Source organism: Mauremys reevesii, linkage group 10, assembly GCF_016161935.1.
Source record: "Mauremys reevesii isolate NIE-2019 linkage group 10, ASM1616193v1, whole genome shotgun sequence".
Classification (NCBI taxonomy): domain Eukaryota; kingdom Metazoa; phylum Chordata; order Testudines; family Geoemydidae; genus Mauremys; species Mauremys reevesii.
In genome coordinates, this window is record NC_052632.1 from 25,161,896 (window position 1) to 25,173,359 (window position 11,464).

General features: G+C 49.1%; 1 protein-coding gene and 1 long non-coding RNA gene across 19 annotated transcripts in view; one reads left to right on the plus strand and one right to left on the minus strand.

Moving 5' to 3' along the window:
- The window catches only part of ZNF280D (zinc finger protein 280D), a 140,368-nt gene that overhangs the window by 114,742 nt on the left and 14,162 nt on the right, over window positions 1–11,464 (minus strand). The window contains exon 1 of one of the 18 annotated variants that reach the window (XM_039490750.1): window positions 1,470–1,624. The exons of the other annotated variants lie outside the window; for them this stretch is intronic. The gene's annotated coding sequence lies outside the window, so the exon portion shown is untranslated. Of the gene's footprint in view, window positions 1–1,469; window positions 1,625–11,464 lie in introns of those variants that run through there. 18 annotated transcript variants of the gene reach the window in all.
- LOC120373010 lies at window positions 1,568–9,589 on the plus strand. Its single transcript, XR_005585329.1, has 3 exons — window positions 1,568–1,676; window positions 7,436–8,145; window positions 9,103–9,589. It is a non-coding gene; the product is annotated as an uncharacterized LOC120373010 (long non-coding RNA).

An 11,464-nucleotide genomic window follows, 5' to 3' on the forward strand; every position in this document is an offset into this window, starting at 1 on the left:
AACTAAGTTCATGATGGAATACGAGATTTTGCTTCTCTGCATAGCTGTTCTATCTCCACTTTAATACCATAGATGTATACTCAGCACAGCTGTAATAGGCTTACTAAATATACATGTTCCCATCCTTATTGTAGAGTGTAATAAGTTTGAGTGTTTACATACTTAAAAGAAACTAAAAAAATTAACAGGTGTTTGAGAAATATGAAATAAGAAGTGGGCAAGAATACAAGGGGAGAAGGGGGGAAGAACTTTGTTTTTGACATGACAAGCTACAAAAATGTAAAAAGTTACTGAAATCCCTCAGCAATTTATAGTTGATATGTTACCACCTTCAGTGTTCTGAGGAAATTCCAATATGGATAGTTTCCATGGGCCTATAAATCCTTTTATGAAATCAGGAAGTAACTATCCTTGCAGAGATGACAGTAAAGCTTTTCAGATTGGCCTTGCTTGTCTGTCAATTTGTCAGGACAATAGTTAAATGATGTAATTACACTGACTGTTAAACTTTAACATTTGCCCTTTAAGACTTGCTTTAAGAAGCAAAGCTAAATTTTACATCACAAGCCCAAAGTTCAACCTAAATCATCCACCCGGCCACCACTTTACATCTGGTCCACACTACTTCACTTAGCATGATTTAATGGCATATGGACAATTTACTAGGGCAATGTTATGGTTTGCATGTTCTTGGTTTGTTTTAGAGGCTGCAAAACATTGGGTTAGTGATGAACATACTTAAAAGAAACTAAATGATGAATTTTAAGTTTGATGCAAATTTAAAAAAAAATTAAGCATCCATCCCAGTGGTGAAACTTCCCTTTAAAAAGCACCTTCCTGCCTCACTGTCATGACGTGGTAAGTGCCTCCCAAAGAAAGGCAACGTCACCTTTTGTAAACAAATGAGAAGTTCTCACCCCAAGCTCAAATGGGTGTGAGGTGAAGCCAGGGCAGGGCGCAGAGAGCCTGGGGCAGCAGTGTGGCTCGCTCTGGAACCGTTCTCTTTAACGTGGCCTCAACGTGTCCCTCTGACACTCCGTGACCCCAGGTGTCTGAAACTAGGGCTGGGTTTGGCGTCGGGCAGGAAGGGGTTGTATGGGGATCAGAAACCTGCTTGCACAGCTAGAAGAACGGGGAGGGAGGGTCAGTAACACCCATTCACAAACTATACGGGAGGCACCGACAAAGCGCGGACACGGCAGGATGAGCCCGGGAAGCTCCCGTCCCCCGCTTCAAGCGGAGACTAACAGGCTCGCTAGAAAGCCTGCCAGCCCCAGAGCTCGCCGGTCCGGGCAAGGGGGGGGGGGGCGCTACAAGGCCACGCTCCGAGCCAAGATGGCGTCGGTCTCATAGGCGACAATCCCACCGGTGGCCCACCCGCCGCTAAGCTGCAGCAACTCCCTCCGCACGGGAAGGCCCTGAGCAGGCCGTCCCTGCGCGGAGGGGACAGAAGGAGCGCTCCGGCTTACCGTGCTGCGCGCGTGAAGAGGCCGCGGCAGGCTCGCTCCCTGACTGACTGGGGGATGGGATGGGAGGGGGCGGCTCCGGCGGAGGATCCTCACATTGCCTAGTCGCGGCGCCCAACCTCAGCCTCCTGCTACTGCAGCCGCCGCTACTGGGAAAGGAGGGGGGGGTGTTTGCCGAACCCGGCGCGCTGGCTGATGGGTAAAGTGCAGGTCAGCCCCACAGAAGCGCCTTCTTTCCGGCAGCCGGCGGGGCGGGGCAGCGCGGGGGAGGCTGGCACAATGCACGCAGCGCCATGTGCCGGGCCTCACACCCTACAGCGCGCAGGGCAGGCCTGGCCTGTAGGCCGCACCCTCGGAGCTTTCCCTGGCCAGGGGAACTCTACTGCAACACAGTACTCCTCCCCTCCCGCCCACCTGAGGCAGGACTCAGAAGCAAGTCCCCCCCCCCACACACACACACTCATCCCAGCACCCATAGAAACACAGCCAGTGAGTGGGCTGGGCCACTGCTGCCCCACCAACACCTCAGGGACACATGCCATCAGGGCTGTCCTTAGGCATATGCAGAATATGTAGCTGCACCAAATTGCCCCAAATTTCATGGTGCCCTCTGCAGCTGCATGCTTCATATGTGGCAGTGCCAGCGGACAGCCCCATTCCCCAGCTAGGCCCCCTGTCGGGTGTTTCCAGTGCAAGGGGCAGGGACAGTTCCCTCTGCCCCAGCCCTGTCTCTTCCTGCCTCCATTTTCCACCCCTTTTCCCAAGCCCCCTCCCCCAGCAATGGATGGGGCCCTGGGGATGAGCAGGGAGGCCTGATGCTGGCAGCAGGAGTTAGGCCTACCCCCACACTCACTGGCCATGGCAGGAAGCAGAGCAACCCAGCCCCATCCCGCTCCACACCACTGGCTCCCTGCTGTGTTGGTGAGTGGGGGGAGGAGGGGCAGGGGCGGACCCCAAACCTCATCCCTGAGCAACAAGGCTGGGGCGGGGGAGATGAGCAGGCTGGGGCCGGATCATTCCGCTTCTTTCTGCCGGTGCCAGGCCCCCTGCTAATCCCCCAGGCCGCTCTGGGCATGTGGGGCCCCCCAAAGTAGCTCCCCACAGCTCCTGCCTCCACAGCCCTTGAGCACAGCCCAGACCCTCTGCGGGGGAAGGGGGAGCAAAAGCAGGTGCTCGGGCAGTGTAGGGCACGATAATTGGTAGGAATGGGGCTGCATGCCATGGTGTGAGCTGCCCTCGTATTATCAAGGGACTCAGGCCACCTCATGAACCAAACCCACAGGAAGCCCAAATCACAGAAAGAGACTGATGCCTTGCACCAGGAAGCCTAGAGTGCACCGTGTACCAGGTCTACAGATGCAGGATGTATGCCACAGAGTAAGCCAGGTTCACAGCACAGCCAACAGCATCCGTAGCACCAGGCACAGACAGGTCCCTGAGAAAGCCCAGACTGGGATATTGCTTTCCGCACACACTACAACCAACCACAATTATCAATAACTCCCTGTGTCATATACCTATGATCAGAATATTAGTCCACTTCAGGGAAAGTTGTACCTTCAGTAAATACAAAGTGCAACAATCTGCCAAGTATAGTGAACTAATGGAATGCAAAATATGAAACTTTAACACTACATGTACATTGTATAATAGCTGTATGCATGTTTTCATTAACAGGTATAAAATGAGAGAAAATGAGAAAAATATTTAAATCTGACAATATTCATGTCTAAATATTTGCATATATATTTATTATTGTTCATGTAACTTGTTTAGTTCTAGTGTGCTTGGTTCTATACAAAAACCCAGAAGTAATTCGGGAATTTACAATCTAATAGCCTGATCCTGCAGTCAGATGTGCACAATGGATCCTTACAGACACGCAGAGTCCCACTATAGTTGACAGGACTCCACCTGGACATAAGGATTTGCCCACATGTATCAAATATCAGACTGTGAGGGTCCAGCCTTGCAAACCTTTACTCAACTAGGTACAACAACCTTATTTATTTTAGTGGCACTACTTGTGGTCTAAAGGATCAGGCCTTACACAGTGAGGAAAAAGACCTCAACAGAGACTAGTGGCAGTTTCTATCTTGGACCATTTCCCCCATCCCGTTTGAATATGATGGAAAACAGCATATTTACTAAGTTACGTTAATACTCTTATGTAAAATTTTCTGAGTCAGAATGAAAAGGACCAACTTTAAGACATTAAACCTTTCACATGCCTTTCCCGCTGTCTACTGCTATTCCTCCCCCAAGAGGACAAAGCTGCTCCACCCCAAATATTATGGAGGTGATTAGAGTTCTATGATTAAGCTTGAATCTAGACTTCCACTCTAAGCCCTATTTTCTACCCTACAACAACACGGCATACAACTATTTTCTACCCTGTAATTTTAGAAGAAAGTAACAGATTGGTTTCCAATTTGTTATTCCTATTACAGGGTGCAAAAAGCCCTCCCCCCTCCCAGAGAATTTGAAATATACAGGACTGAAAGACATTTATATGCTACTTAATTCAAAATTACCTGTGTGCTAGATTATTCCCCAGTGTCTTTTTTTTTTCAGCCCACACATTCTGAAAACCTACTGCTGCTGACAACTTCCATAGTTGCACTCAAATGCCACTCACAGCACAGGTTTCTTCTCACATATGGGCATTTTCCAGAAGAGAAGAATTTTCACTTAAGACATAGTGAGTAGGAAGAGATCAGGCTAGACAAAACAGTTTAAACTGGGAAGTGTCCTGTTTGTTTCATACTATTCTGTATGATTTTGAAAGACTCTAGAAGTTTTTCAGAAGAAAACACAGTTCAATAATACTTTATTTTATAAACTGTACAGCCTCTGACTGCAGCATTCAACTGTTTTAACAATGAGCCCATCCTATCCACTCTATCTCATTCACTATGCACCTTCCAATTTTTGCAACAAGTGAGGCTGGGTCTTAAAGACAACAGCCTCCTTTACTACACAACCCTGATTCCTCCCCAGAGCAGGTATAGCCTATGCACAAAATCATAGGCACCAACTCCAGCCTTGGAGCACCCACAGGGAAAAATAAGCAGGTGCTCCACACCCACTGGCAGGCAGGCTCCGCCCCACCTCTTCTCCGCCTCCTCCCCCGAGCGCACTGCGTCCCCGCTCCTCCCCCGGCGTCCCAGCGCTTCCCACGCACCAGCCGCCTAACAGCTGTTTGGCAGCACTTAGGACTTTCTGGGAAGGAGGGGGAGGAGTTAGGATGTGGTGAACTTAGGGGAGGAGGCAGAGAAGAGGCGGGGCGGGGGCAGAGACTTGGGAGAAGGGGGTGGAATGGGGGCAGGGCTGGGGTGGGAAAAGGCGGGGCGGAACAGGAACTTTTGGGAAGGAGTGGAATGGGAGCCTGGCAAGGGCAGTGCAGGGACAGGAAGAGGCCAGGATCAGGGGAGGGGGGCGCGAGCACCCACCAGGCAGAGGGAAAGTCTGTGCCTATGCACAAAATGATGTAGGGGTCCTGTGGAAAAAGTATTATGTGACCACAAAATTAGAGACTGAATCATAATGTGTATGCACAGGGGGCCTGAATTAAGGTTGTACAGTCTCCCAAAGCTTGATCTCTTCTGCCCTGTCCAGCCTGTCCCATTTCAGTCTCCTTGTCCCATTCTGCTTGCCCAGCTACTCCCAGTTCCCCTCTCTAAGCTCCTCATCTGATCCATCTCTTCTCCCACAACTCCAAACTGGCTCACATTCCTAATCTCTATCCCCAGGCTCCTCATCCAGTCTCAGTCCCTCCACGACCAGCCCTCCCCAACTCCTTGCCCCAGTCTTCCCACTCCCTGACTCTTTGTCCCAGTGTCTTTGCCCAGCCAGTCCCAATTCTCCCCCTGCATGGCATGTCATTGTCTGGATGGTCTCCCCATTTCCATTTCCCCCTCACTGACTCATCTCAGTATCCTTGTTCAGCCAATCACAGTCTCTCCTCCACCCTACTCCAAGCCAACTGGCTCCCAGTCCCCACCTCTTTGTTCAATCAGTCCCAGTCTCCTCTCCCTACCCCCTTTGGCTCCCAGTCACAGCCTTCCTTCCACCACCACCCCAAGCTCCAAGTCTCAGCCTCCTTACCAAACTAGTACCAATTTTTTTCCCACCCTCCAATTTCCATCTCAACTTACTCCTGCCCCAATCATGCAAAAGGAGCTGTAAGATGATTGAGCATACTCCATTGTTTTGAGGAGTTGGTGCATGCTCAGTTTGGTTAGTAGTAGGAGCTGTGAGGTCAGTCTGTATTCTACTGTGGTTCCACGGCCGGCTGGGAATATTACTTGGTGACTCCTTCATGGAGCTGTGAGCATGAGCATGTACCTGGCATGATTCATGAACTCTCCTGACACCTATCCTTTTGCAGTGCGAGGGAGATCCTCATCTATGTAGAGTGTGTCAGGTTGCCGCCCCTCTTCTGGCTCCTCCAGAACTTCCTACTGAGGTTCTGACTGCATTCTCCCCTCATCTCCTGATTTTTGCACACTCCATCTGCAGCCCCATTATGTCACGAGACGTCCTCATCAAGTTCCTCCTGACACTGGCCAAGACAATCATCCATTACAGCAGGAGGAGGAAACTGGGTGGAGGGTTGCTCTGCAACTGTGGAGCCTGCTTCCGTTCCTTTATCCAACCACATCTCCAGGCAGAGTTACTCTGGGTGGTGTCCACTGACTCCTCAGACACCTTTGAGAAGCAGTGGGTGATGTGAAGCGTTCTCTGCTTGTTGTCCCCTTCCAGTTCCCTGATTTTTACCCTGTGACCATCCCTGTTTCTTCATTTGTAGTCCCCACTATTCAGTTGTGGTCCAAGTTCACTAGTCCCTCTCCCCTGGCTAATGAGGAGGGCCTTTAGCTTCATCTCCCACTACCCACAGTAGGTGCTAGGAGCGATGAGAGGCAACAAGCATGTTTAGTGAGGAACAGAATCTTTAGAGATTTTAGTAACCAAGATGTAAGTCTCTAGTTAGTGTCATGGATCCACAGTATTGTGCTGTGCCCCCAGCTTTGGAACAGTGTGCAAGACCCCTAAGGGGTCTCCCTCTTCCTGCACAGGATAAGCTACATGACCTCACCATCTCCTCAGACTGAATCTCGGGGGCTCCAGCACTCTTGCTTCACAGCATGAGCTCTGTTCAGTGAGTCCAAATGAGAGAGATTCCTGGTAGAGACTTGTGCACTCTTCCAGAAGTTCCAGGATTAATGCACCTCATCATGCGTTTGCAGTGACACTCAAACAGCATTGTCAAAACTCTACAGTTTACTAGTCAACTGGAACACAGCATAGGAGTCATTAGGTTAGTGTAGAGAAATGAAGGTTAAAGCATAGACATTCTGGTCAGCACAGTAACCCAACCAAGCTATAGTGAATACCATTGTTCAAGCTCCATGTGCCTCTGAGTCTGACCTTCTTGGTCAGTTCCCAGGTGAAAACAAACACTTCTTCCAACAGCTAACTCTTATTCCCCCACCTCACACCTTCCCAGTCCTTTGTTCTCAAGCTAGGGAATGTTGCTGAGCATTCCTGCTGAGCTTTCCTGCAGAGAGGTGGGGAAATCCATCTCCCTCCAGATCATTACTTGCTAGGTGTCACTGTCTGGTGATTGCCTTTGCCATGTCTTCAGAGATTTTCCACTGATATGGGGTCAGCCTCAGGCAGTCCTTCTTCAATGACCCATTTAGTCTCAGACAGCAAGGCAACATTCACACTCATGTTTCTTAGGCCTGGTCTACACTAAAAAGTTAGGTCAAAGGAACTCACCTTAAGTCGACCTGTTAATGAATGTGTCAACACTACCAGGTTCTTTACCCTGACCTAAGTCACCTCTAATGTCTATTTCTGTAATCCACCTCTGCGAGAGGCATAGCACTTACTTCAATTTTCATGGGTTGACTGTGAGGTAGTGCAGACGCAGCGTTGTGTAATTTTACTTAATTGGCCTCCAGGTGGTGTCCCACAATGCTCATCAGTGACCGTTCTGGAGATCATTCTCAACTTTGCTTCACTGGAGCCAGATACACAGGAAACAGCCCCTCCCCTGCTAAAGCCCCGGGAATGTTTGATTTCCCATTTCCTGTTTGATTAGCATTGGGAGCATGCCAGCTTGAGCACAGCTGATCATGGAGACTACAAGCCCCAAACACGCTCCAGCCTGGTCTACACAGGAGGTGGTAGATCTCATCGCTGTGTGGGGAGGAGAGTCTGTGCAGGCAGAGCTCTGATCTAGCAGAAGAAACGCTGACATCTATGCAAAGATCGCTCATGGAATGGAGGAGAAGGGCTACATGAGGGACACACAGCAGTGCCGTGTGAAAATAAAAGAACTTTGCCAAGCATACCAGAAAGCAAGGGAGGCAAACAGTCATTCTGGTGCGGAACCCCACACATGCTGGTTCTACAAACAAGCTACGTGCAACTCTTGGGGGTGACCCTACCAGCACCCCCACAAGCAACGTGGACACCTCACAGGTGTGTGAGTCTAGGGACAACAGGAAGGACGATATGGTGGATGAGGAAGAGGAGGAGGAGAAGAATGGGAGACAGGTGAGCGATGGATCCATTCTCCCCAAGAGCCAGGAAATATTTTTAACCCTGGAGCCCTGTGGGTCACAGGACATCATGGTGGCCGACCGTGATGTCAGGGAAGGCACCTCTGGTGAGTATACAGTTACAATCAAAGTCCAATTAAACTTTAGCGGGCACACACATTTGGTGCTATTGCATGTTTACTGTGAAGAAAAAGCAAGGTGCTGTAGCTGTGATTCTCTGCTTCCCAGCGATGGAGAGGGTGGCCCCCTAGAAAAGACTGTTTATTGGACTGGGATAGCCCGGGAATCCTCCATGGATATCTCTAGGAAACTTTCATGGAGGTACTCTGCAATCCTTTGCAGAAGGTTTCTGGGCAGGGCAGTCTTATTTCTTCCACCAGGGTAGGACACTTTCCCATGCAACTCCTGAATTAATTCTGCTGGCATCATTGTGGTACACAGCATAGGAGCGTAAGGACCAGGTCGATACCCACTTGCTGCATGTCCTTACTTTCCGCCTCTGTTACCCTCAGGAGACTGATATCACATAAGGTCGCCTAGGGGAAATGGGGGAAGTTCTTATTAAAAGTGCTCTTACAAAAGAAAAAAAGAAAGGGCATGTAGACCCACCTCACCCCCAACATTCCGGATTGCCAAACCATGTGGCCACTAATGTGCCTTTACTGTGCTCAGCATGGTTGGCAAGTAGTTTAAAGTGGCTGACAGGGGATGAGAGATTCTGCAATTTGGGAGTGAAAACGTTCCCCCCCCCACCTGCCCTGTTCATAAACAGCTTCCCATGGTGCTATGGGGAAGGGCCATTGTTTGACTAGTTACCTCTGCTCCTGACATGAGCCTGCCATAAACTTCATTAAAAGTGAGTTACCCATGACCCGGGAAGGCCTACTCACCGTGGCTGGAGCAGCAAAACGGCACAGTGAATGGTTATGGATTCTGATTATGTTATGGCTTGCACCTAGTGTAATAAGGTAGGTTTGTTTGTTTGTTTTTAATGAAAACGGCCTAGCTATGGAAGCATTTTGTTCATGTACAGTGACTCCTTTATTTTTTCCCATTACTGACAGCTGGAAATGTGTCCTTTAGTGTGTCTTCAACACCTGAAAGCAGACTTTCGCTGATTAGAAGGAGGAGAAAGAACACAGGGGGACATGTTCACCGAGATAATGAACGCCTATGGGAGAGCTGACACAGAGCTGAAAGCGTGGAGAATTTCACTGTTCGAGAAGTTAGACATGGACATGGAGAGCAGGAATGCTTCCAGTGAGCAAGAGCATGCGACACAGAATAAGAGCTTTGGATTATGAGGGACCAAGCAGGCTTGTTGAGGCAGCTGGTTGAACTGCAGGAACAGAAGCAGGAGGGTAGAGTCCCTGGTGGACAGCCAGCCAGCATCCCCTGGAGCAGAATAACCCTTCCCCAAGCATTCCATGAGGCATGAGTGAAAAGTCCATTATCCTTTTCACTTAACTCAGGGGGAGGGTACAAGGAACACAAGGCACCCATTCACAGACCTTTGCTGGTCTGGAATGTGGTGTTATGTTACACAGGTGAAAATGTTTCTCCCATTCCAACTTTACAACCCCTTTTCCCCCAAGGTTACCTTTTTTTTCTGTTTTCCCTCTTTACTTATGTTTGTTAAATAAAGTAAATGGATTCAAGAAATAAATGTTCTTTAGTGAGTAGAAGCAGTGGGCTTGGGTGGGGGGTTGGCTTTACAGGGACAGTGATACAAGTCAGGTGATGGTTGGGGAAAGCACAGTGCAGACAAGCAGCTCACATTACTGTGACTCATTACTGAAATGGCTTTTCAAAGCCTTGTGGATATGCAGCGCCTCTTGCTGTGCTCTTCTTATTGCCCTGGTGTCTGGCTGTTCAAAAATGGCTGCCACGCAATCTGTCTCAACTGCCCACCCCTGTGGAAAATTTCCCCCCTTTTTTTCTACAGATATTATGGAGCACACAGCAGGCAGCTATAACCATGAGGATGTTCTCTTCACTAAGATCCAACCTTGTTAGTAAACTTCTCCAGCACCCTTTTAAACAACCAAAGGCACATTCAACCACCATTCTGCACTTGCTGAGCCTATAGTTGAATCGTTCCTTACTGTTGTCTCAATGGCCAGTGTATGGCTTCATGAGCCATAGGAGCAAGGGGTAGGGAGCAAGGTTCCCCAGGCTAACTATAGGCATCTCAATGTCACCAATGTTCATTCTGTGGTCTGGAAAGAAAGTCACAGATTGCAGCTTTTTGAACAGACCCGAGTTCCTAAAGATGCGCGTGTCATGAACCTTTCCTGACCATCCAACGCTGATGTCAGTGAAATGCCCCTTGTGATCCACCAGCACTTGCACTACCGTTGAAAAGTATCCCTTTTGGTTTATATACTCTTTGGCAAGGTGGTCTGGTACCAAGATGGGGATATGCGTGCCATCTATTGCCCCACCACAATTAGGGAACCCCATCACGGCAAAACCATCCACTATGTCCTGCACATTTCCCAGACTCACTACCCTTCGTAGCAGAAGTCGATTAATGACCCTGCACACTTGGAGCACAGCCACTTCCACGGTTGATTTACCTACTCCAAATTGATTCCTCACTAACCGGTAACTGGCGTTGCAAGCTTCCAAATAGCAATCGCCACTCACTTCTCCAGTGTCAGAGCAGCTCTCATTTTTGTGTTGCTGAACTGCAGGGCATGGGAAAGCTCTGCACAAAGTTCCTAGAAGGTGGCCTTATGCATTCGAAAGATATGCAGCCATTGCTCATCATCCCATACCTGCAAAATGATGCGGTCCCACCAGTCAGTGCTTGTTTCACAAGACTAGAAACGGCTCTCAGAATGCAGCTACTCTGTGACTGCCAGGAGCAACTGTGAATTGTTTTTTTCAATGGCTTGCAGCAGGGCTGCTTGCAGGACAACACTATGTTTCATGCGGCAGACCCTATTTCGGCTCTGGAAATACTGCAGGAGAAGGCGTGAGGTGTTTGAGATGCTCACAGCAAGAGTGCACAACTGAGCAGGCTCCATGCTTCTGGGGTTATGGCATACGTGTGGCAGTTTTAATGTGTGAAAACCACTTGGTTGTTTGCCATTGATGAAAGGGAGGGAGTACGTTGCATCATGGGATGCCAACGCAATGTTCCTATTCTCCCTTGCGACAACGTTTTGGTCCCATGACGCATTGCACAAACTTCCCAAAACACACTGTGGCAAGTTGCACTTTGGGACAGCTACCCACAATGCACTGCTTTGTGCATCAATGCAGGCACTGCTAGTGAGGATGCACTCTGTCAAGACAATGAGCATGGTGTGGCCATGCACAATCAACTTAATTAATTTGGAGGCTCAAGGTCAAATTAGATAAAGTCGACTTAATTTTGTAGCGTAGACAAGCCCTTAGCCTGCTCTGAGAACAAACAAT